General features: G+C 43.5%; 1 non-coding gene across 1 annotated transcript; it reads right to left on the bottom strand.

Annotated features, from left to right (window-relative positions):
* Positions 1–448: 448 nt before the first annotated feature.
* On the bottom strand, positions 449–555 carry LOC141593669 (small nucleolar RNA R71). Its single transcript, XR_012521740.1, has one exon. It is a non-coding gene; the product is annotated as a small nucleolar RNA R71 (small nucleolar RNA).
* Between the last annotated feature and the right edge of the window lie 8,610 nt (positions 556–9,165).

Raw genomic sequence — 9,165 nt, forward strand, 5'->3', positions numbered from 1 at the left:
CATTCACAAAACACCAAATCGCCAAGGTCACCAAACACACCCAATTCACCCAATTCATCAAGAAACAACCTTGTGAACGACGAGATTACGGACCAACCAATGGGTCATTACAATAGGCCGGATCCTAATCGGTCTTGCTCGGCAATCAACTATGAAGCAGTTGCTCCCAATACTTTTGAGCTCCGTCACCATGTGATTTCCTTCATTCAATAAGATGTGCTTCATGGAGTAAAGAATGAAGATGCTCATGGCCACTTGGTCATGTTTAAGGAAAAAGTGGGTACTATTAGGTATAACCGAAGATCAAATTCTTCTCATGCTTTTTCCTTTCTCCTTGAAAGACAATGCAAGAAAGTGGTTGAATTCTCATGAACCAGGTACTTTCACTACTTGGGGTAGCCTTTCTAAGGCTTTCATCAACAAATTCTACCCTCCATCCAAAACCGCAAGAATAAGAAACGAGATTCAAATTTTCAAGCAAAAGGGTCTTGAGACCTTAAGTGAAGCTTGGGAGCGCTTTAGAGACCTCCTTACTGCTTGTCCACATCATGGTATTCCCAAGTGAATGACCACCCAAACCTTCTTTCAATCTCTTGAGCCAAGGTTTAGGGATATGATAGTGGCGGCTTTCGGAGGTAATTTTGATAGCATTATTAGTGCGGCAATTACGTAGAGGATTCAAAATATCTCGGAGATGGAAAATAGCTACGGATCAAGGGAAAGTGAAGGTAGAGGAAAAGGGCCTTCTAGGCTAGAATTAGAGACCAAGCTCAAATTGGATGAGTTGTCAAAGAAATTTTATAGCCTTATGGAGGAGAAGAAACATGAAAATTCCTACCATGATGAGAGACCAAGTCACTCCAAGGTCTATTATGTTCAAGGACCGAGATCTCCACCAAGGCTCCATACTCACCCAAGGTCCCCTCCAAGAGAATATTTTCCACAACCGATTTGTGAGTCTCTTGGTGGCATAGGTCACACCCATGACATATGTCCCTCTTACCCACAAGAATGCTATGCTTTACAAGATCAACAACCAAAGCAACTCTACTACCAACAACATAAGACCCTCTACCTAGCCCTACCAAACCAAGATCTAAGGCCTCTTTATGAGGGTCAATTTTTGAACCCTAATACCAAGCCCAGCTATACTTGCCCCCAAACAAACCCGAGTTTCAAAGACCACCACAACAAAACTACCCACCACCAAATCAACAATAACAATTCCTACCACCTCCATTCATTTAACATCCCAACCCCAACTCCTCTATTGAACAAATGTTGAACAATATCGAGTCTAGGGTTCTTTGTAATACCCGCCCTGTTTAAGGACCCGTTGACTAACCGTTTGCCCAAAGGAGACCTATAGTAAGGGATATGGGAGAGGATAGGAGACCTGCGTCACTGGTTGCTCGACCTAGTAAAGGGTACTCGGCCGAGTAGTGAGAATACTCGACCGAGTAGGGCTTACTCGGCCGAGTATGACTATACTCGACCGAATATCACGTCTATTAACGCGTTATTATAAAACGCGAGATCGCAAACCTTATTTCATTTTCGATGGTTCCTTTCTCTTTTTAATCCTAATATCTCTCTCTCACCTATAACCCATCTTTCTACTCTTTCACTTAGCCTAGACACTAACCCAAGAAGGGGGAATGGTTCATGCTTAGAGTCATCGAGTCGGGATGTCTTCTTTGCCGACTTCGGTCCGCGTCTCAAGGTGAGTTTATGTTTCGTCGCCATCTTTCTTTAGGTTTTTGGGTAGTCTAGTAATAGGATGTGGTTACTACTGGTAGGATTCACCTCGGAGTCTTGCGTGGCTAGTTGTTGGATGCACTTTTATGGAATAGCGAAAAGGTAGGGTTTCCCTACTCCGTTGATTGTATAATTGATTTAAGATGTGTTGTTGTGAAGTAATTGATATGACTAATATTGCTGGTTGAATGTTGTTGGTTGATTGTATTATGGAGTATTGGAGTTGAGATGGATTGATTATGTTTGCGAGGTGCGTCCTCGGCTGAGTGGAATCACTTGCGGGAGTGGCTTCAGACCCTTGATTCGCCCTTTGTAGAACTTGCCACAAGAGGGGATATGCACATTAAGGAACATGGGTTATCGCTCGTATGATGAGCGGGGCTTAGGTGGGCAAGGCTGCGTTCCCCACTGGTGGTGAGGATTATCTGTTGCGGCAGTAATCTGGTAGGACTACACACTTAAATGTGTAGTCAGTCATGAGATGTGATGGTAAGATGGAGATGATTGTGGAACGGTTGCTTTTGTTATTGTTGTACTCTACTTATCTTTATTATTCAGTGAACTGACCCTGTGTTGTGTTTTCAAAACTGTGGTGATCCATTCGGGGATGGTGAGCAGATGGTTTAGCAGGTACATCTAGTCTTGATGCTTGCGGGACATGGAAGGGAATCGAGTCATCACGCTACCGATGTATATATCGTTGTCACTCATGTCTAGGAGTCCTTTCAGTTGTTTATGTTGTATTTTTCTCACGCTGATTTATGATGTAAAGTGTAAAGCTATTTAATAAATGTTCTGTTATTGTTTATTTGATCTACTTACCTCGGGAAACCGAGATGGTAGCACCTCTATACACTGGGGTGGTCCTTGGTAAAGCACCTTGATGTATGGGGTGTTACAAAGTGGTATCAGAGCGACGATTTTGGAACCTGAACCAATGAACCAAATGAATGTAGGGTGTCAAATTTAAAATAAACCTGGTTTATGTGTGTTGGGAGCCCCTTATGTCGGTTTTGGGTGAGAAGGCGCCCTCATCTCTAAATCCCGGCCCCAATCATACTTAAGCCAACCACCGTGGAAGGGTAGGTGTATAGGAGTGTATCTGTGCAAGTGTGTGTGTAAAGTATGCGTGTATATAGAAGTCTATGTGGTAATGTATCGAGTACGGAATATGTGGAGTTCTAAATGCGCGGAAACGATTGTCATCGAGGAAGTGCTAGTAAGATTAAGTGTGCGTATATGTATGGTTGAGTCGGGTGATGAGTCTAAAGTCTTATGCATAGTGGTACATAACGGAGGAGGTAACAAGCGATGGTAGTGTTGTAACACGACAAGAAGGACGGGGATGTGAACGTCTGCTTAATGGTATATGTATGTGTACTGGTAACATTGGTGTGGATGTATGTTAGTCAATCGACCTAGAAATATATGCCATGTTCTATCTGCAATATAGTCAAGCTGGTTGCGGTATATGTGTTGTGGCATGGACTGTTTTACTACCGGTTATGTGCATTATAACATGTGTTGCATGAGTAAATCGTAATGAACTTTACAACTCAAGACGTGCCTTGTGTATGTTAGAAATAGGGTCTAATTGTGATGAGCCTGATTAAGTGGAACTCCGAACGGCGTTTATTATTTTGTAGGGAAATACTTATTATATCTTCTAATTCCGTCACTATTCTGTTGAACTCGATCAAGTAGGCCATACTCAGCCGAGTAAGGAGGCACTCGACTGAGTATTCAGAATGACAGATTGAACTCGCTACTGATCTCTGAGTACTCGACCGAGTAGACCAAATACTCGGCCGAGTAGAGACTACTCGGCCGAGTAATCCCAATACTCGACCGAGTACCCAAAAATCGCGGTCCGGCTCGGTTCATTCTGGAAAGCCTTATAACCCCTTTTCCTTCCTTTATTCCGCCTCCTACCTTCATTCTATACAAAATTCTTCAAAAATTCTCTCTTTCAAAACACTTAGGTGAATTTTGGTTGTAGTTGCTCTTGGATTTCCCTCTTGCTTTGTTCAAATATCCAACTAAGGTAATGTATCTAATTAATCTTCATAGCTTTTAATTCAATCAATGGGAAACTTACCCCAAAATCTGAATTTTTCTCTTGTAATCCAAAGTTTTTATTATTTTATATTGATATTTTGGTCATATTTGCTATTAAACCTCACCTATTTATGCTCAAGCACGGTTTTTATGCTTAAAATCAACCAACTTATGTTGGAAATTTTTCTAGGGTTGACCTCAAAGTTTTGATTTTTGGTCACCTATATTGCCTCTAGGATGTTCCTTTTGAGTTAATTGGTGATAGCAATGCTTTTCTCGATTAGTATGTCATGTCTTTTGCGGGAAAAATCCGTCTTAAAACTTCGTCTTAAAAATTGTATAACTTGAAAAATAGTCCTTACTATGGCAAAATTTCTGGAAAATCCTTGTTGAATTCATCTTTTTGCAGCATGCCGAAATCAAAAGCCCGAGCTAAGAAGCGGACTCGCGCCAACGTCAACTTGGAAACTGGCCAATCTATCCAAGAACCCATTGTTCCTCCGGTGGACGATTATCCATCGGTAATTTTCTCTGACTTCAAGCAGCGGGCTGCTTTTGTGGCCTTAATGGGTCAGACCATGAGGCCGACTCGTTATGTGGACCCCGATATCTTGGAGACCTTGGGGGTTAAAGGGGATATCATTCACATTTTCGAGATATTGGGAATGGAGGGACTCTACCTTATTCGAAAGAAGTCATACCCATATCTCACCTTGAAGTTCCTGAGCTCCTTCGTTTATGATGTAGAGGGGAAAACCATTTCCTTCCGCCTTATGAACGATGACCATAGCATGACACTCAATGAGTTTGCTAACCACCTTGGGCTAGAGACTGAGAAAAAGGGTACTTGAGTGATGTGGCGAAAAACAGTGGGGCACCTCACTACCTACCTTACCTGACCGGGAGACCCGTTCCGAGTGCGAGTGCCATGTTGATTGATGATGTTCAACATGTGTCACTCTGTGTGTTCCTTAGGATGATGACTTGTCTACTGTTTGGGAGGGAGGATGTGAGCAAGATGAACACCCATGAGGTAATGCTGTTGATATCTTATCTTAACCCTCGTCGGGGAAAACCTTTTTACTATAGTGCTCCTAGGGTCGTCTGCTCTAGTTTTGCTCTTATGGCACGGTCTTCGAGCCGTTACCTTACTTGTGGAGCCATAGTTACCCGCTTGGCCTAGAGATTGACTCACTTTGAGGCTCCACCTGCGTCGGGCACTGGGTTGTTCGAGTCTGCCCCCACGATGGATGAGAAATACTAGTGTCATAATAGGTGGCTTAGGAAGCTGGAGAATGGGTATTTTGCTTGGAGAGTGAGGGGATCTATGTGGATGGTGCTCCCCGATCCCGAGCACCTTCCCGTGGTGGACCATCTGCAGAGTATGACCCGAGGAGTGGTGAGCATAGACCTGACCCTCAGTCTTACCTGATCGACCCCAGGATTCTGCTACACTTACCAGAGCCTATCTCCGTGACGGAGAAGCAACCGATCCCTCCCCCACTTCGCGATCAACGTAGAGGGATAGCGGCTAGGGTGGCCGAGACTGAGACTGAGCCTTCTTTTTCTACACCTAGCTTTTACCCATCGCAGTACTCACCCTACCCCACCGTCCACGACCCTAGGATGCACTGAGCGGATCTCTTCTACCTTGGTGCTACGGAACATGCATGAGATGACTTACAACCAGGGTATAGGGAAGGACCAGGCACAGCCGGTTTAGTGGAGAGGACCCGGGGTTGACACTGGAGTATTCCATAGTTATGGGTTTGATCCCAGCTTTTGGAGACCACCGACAGAGACCGAGTTTAGCTGCCTCGCGGGACCGTGAGGAGCCAACTACGGTAGTCAGTTGGACGAGGCAGGGAGATGGACCGGTGGTGGAGGCTACTCATCTGGAGCTTATCAGGGAGCGGGAACATCTAGAGCAGGGACATCTGACACCGGAGGTGGTTTGGAGATGGAGAAGGATGCGGACATTTGAGTTCCGCTTTGTTTTTTAGACTTGTTTTTCTGGATTTGTTGTTGGATATTTGCTGAACTTTTATCGTACTCTTTTATTTTGGGTGTTGTAATTGGCCATAAGGCCACTACTTGTTTTCCGTACTGCTATCGGGTCATCTCGACCTTGAACCTCGAGCTGAGGATAGACCTCTAGTTGCTTTACATGATAAGACATCGGTGTTATAAACATGAGTTGCCGAAATTCGCATTCTGCTCTAGAGGATTCGGCCGAGCATGCCGATACTAGGCCGAGTATTGCGTACTCGACCGAGTACTCGTTGATACTCAACCGAGTATCTGGACATTGCATCCCTCGTTATTTGAACTTGTTATAGAGTACAATTGAGTATCTGCTTTCCTATGTATGCATGTTTCGGTGTCCGAGAATCGAGTTAAGTATTCATGGTATGAACTTTGCTTATATGGTAACGATACACGGTCAGAATCAGTGTTGAGACGGTAATAGTAATATAAAAACCGAAAAGGGGCGCCGGAATGGCAACGGTATCATCATGGTTCACATACGTACAATCTACATCTCTTTGTCTATACTGCATGTAACTATCTTCCTTAAACTGAATTAATATGATGGTTGTTTACTTACACTATAGGTGTGTCGTAATTGTCACGCGACGTGATATATATTCTATGTTGTCGTTTCTTTGCGCACTTATGAGTTTGGTCCAATGGGTGGAATGAACATCGGGGACGAAGTTCCTTTTTAGAGGGGTAGATAACATCGCGGTAAAAGTCCTAACAAGTTGACAGAGTTCTTCTATGTTTCACCTTTGTTTTAACTTTCAAGTCTTTATGTTGTCACAAACTTATGTAATATATACTTGTGAAGTCGTCACCTCGTAACTTAACGGGGTTACGATATCAACTTGGGTACGTAATTACCTTGGTGGTTGTATACAGTAACAGTATAGTGATTATGTGGTTGACAAAACTATGTCAAAAGATGTTTATAACCTAGTGTCATATGCGTCTTAAACTTATTTGGTGTTCGTCGTCGTGGGAGTGATAGGTCTTTCCTTAGGTGCATTGTCTTGTTATGTTGGGAGGTGTGGATGAACTTCGGGGATGACGTTTCTTTTAAGGGGGGAAGACTGTAATACCCGCTCTGTTTATGGACCTGTTGACTGACCGTTTGACCAAAAGAGACCCATAGCAAGGGATATGGGAGAGGATAGGAGACATGCGTCACTGGTAGCTCGACCTAGTAAAGGGTACTCGGCCGAGTAGTGAGAATACTCGACCGAGTATCACGTCTGTTAACGCGTTATTATAAAACGCGAGATCGTAAACCTTATTTCATTTTAGACTGTTCCTTTCTCTTTCTAACCCTAATATCTCTCTCTCTCACCTATCACCTATATTTCTACTCTTTCACTTAGTCTAGACACTAACCCAAGAAGGGGGAATCATTCATGCTTGGAGTCATAGAGTCGGGATGTCATCTTTGCCGACTTCGGTCCGCGTCTGAAGGTGAGTTTATGTTTCGTCGTCATCTTTCTGTAGGTTTTTGGGTAGTCTAGTAATAGGATGTGGTTACTACTTGTAGGATTCACCTCATAGTCTTGCGTGGCTAGTTGTTGGATGCACTTTCATGGAATAGCGAAAAGGTAGGGTTTCCCTACTCAGTTGATTGTATAATTGATTTACGATATGTTGTTGTGATGTAATTGATATGAATAATATTGTTGGTTGATTGTTGTTGGTTGATTGTATTATGGAGTATTAGAGTTGAGATAGATTTATGATGTTTGTGAGGTTCGTCCTCGGCTGAGTGGAGTCACTTGCGGGAGTGGCTTCACGCCCTTGATTCGCCCTTTGTGGAACCCGCCACAAGAGAGGATGTGCACATTAAGGAACATGGGTTATCGCTCGTATGATGAGCGGGCCTTAGGTGGGCAAGGCTGCGGTCCCCCACCGACGGTGAGGATTATCTGTTGCGGCAGTAATCTGGCAGGACTACACACTTAAGTGTGTAGTCAGTCATGAGATGTGATGGTGAGATGGAGATGATTGTGGAACGGTTGCTTTTGTCATTGTTGTAGTCTGCTTATCTTTATTATTCAGTGAACTGACCCCGTGTTGTGTTTTTAAAACTGTGGTGATCCATTCGGGGATGGTGAGCAGTTGGTTTAGCAGGTACAACTAGTCTTGATGCTTGCGGGACATGCAAGGGAATAGATTCATCACGCTACCGATGTAGATATCGGTGTCAATCATGTCTAGGAGTCCTTTCAGTTGTTTATGTTGTATCTTTCTCACACTGATTTATGATGTAAAGTGTAAAGCTATTTAATAAATGTTCTGTTATTGTTTATTTGATCTACTTACCTCGGGAAACCGAGATGGTAGTACCTCTATACACTGGGGTGGTCCTTGGTAAGGCACCTTGGTGTATGGGGGTGTTACACTCTTCAAAGAGAAGCTCAAGTGGACCAACAATTCAAGCTTTTAAAGTCCGACCTCACAAATGTCCAAGCTCATTAAAGGTCGTTTGATTCTTATATGGCCAACCAAGGGGCTACTAATCCTCCAAGAAGGCGACACTCCCTTTCAATTCAAGGCTCCAACCCCAAAGATGGATCACCACCTCATCAACAAATTCATGCGATCACCTTGAGAGGCGGAAAAGAATTGGAAGAACCAATGAGGAAGAAAGATGCAATGGGAGGAGGAGTTGAGAACTCCAAGAAAGGGAAAGTGAGTGAACAACTTGAAGATGATGAACATTTTGTCTTGGAAGAAATTGTGGTTGACAAAGTGGTTAGCAAGGAAAAAGAAAATGAAGCCAAAAAGATAGATGACACCAAGCAAGCCTCATCTTCTAACAAGGCTTATATTCCCCCAATACCATTTACTAATAGAGAAAGAGCAATGAACGAGGAGAAGAAATTCTCTAAGTTCTTGGATATGGTGAGGAAACTTGAAGTCTCAGTGCCTTTCACCGAGGTAGTGACACACATGTCACTCTACACCAAATTTCTCAAAGAGGCGTTGACAAATAAAAGAGGTATTGGAGGTGATGGGCTAGGAAACTTGAATATCAAGAGAGCGTTATGTGATTTGGGCGCAAGCGTAAGCATCCTACCACTCCCTATTGCAAGAAAACTTGGCTTAGAGGACATGATTTCCACTTCTATGAGTGTGAAATTAGCCGACCGGTTTGTCCAATACCCCATGGGTACTCTTGAAGATGTTCCGGTCAAAGTGGGAAACTTCTACATTCCGGCAGATTTTGTTGTGATGGATATCCCGGAAGATCACCAAACTCCCATCATACTTGGAAGCCCTTTTTTAGAAACCGGGGAAGTTGTGATCGATATGAGGAAG

The sequence above is a fragment of the Silene latifolia genome, chromosome 7, assembly GCF_048544455.1.
Source record: "Silene latifolia isolate original U9 population chromosome 7, ASM4854445v1, whole genome shotgun sequence".
Classification (NCBI taxonomy): domain Eukaryota; kingdom Viridiplantae; phylum Streptophyta; class Magnoliopsida; order Caryophyllales; family Caryophyllaceae; genus Silene; species Silene latifolia.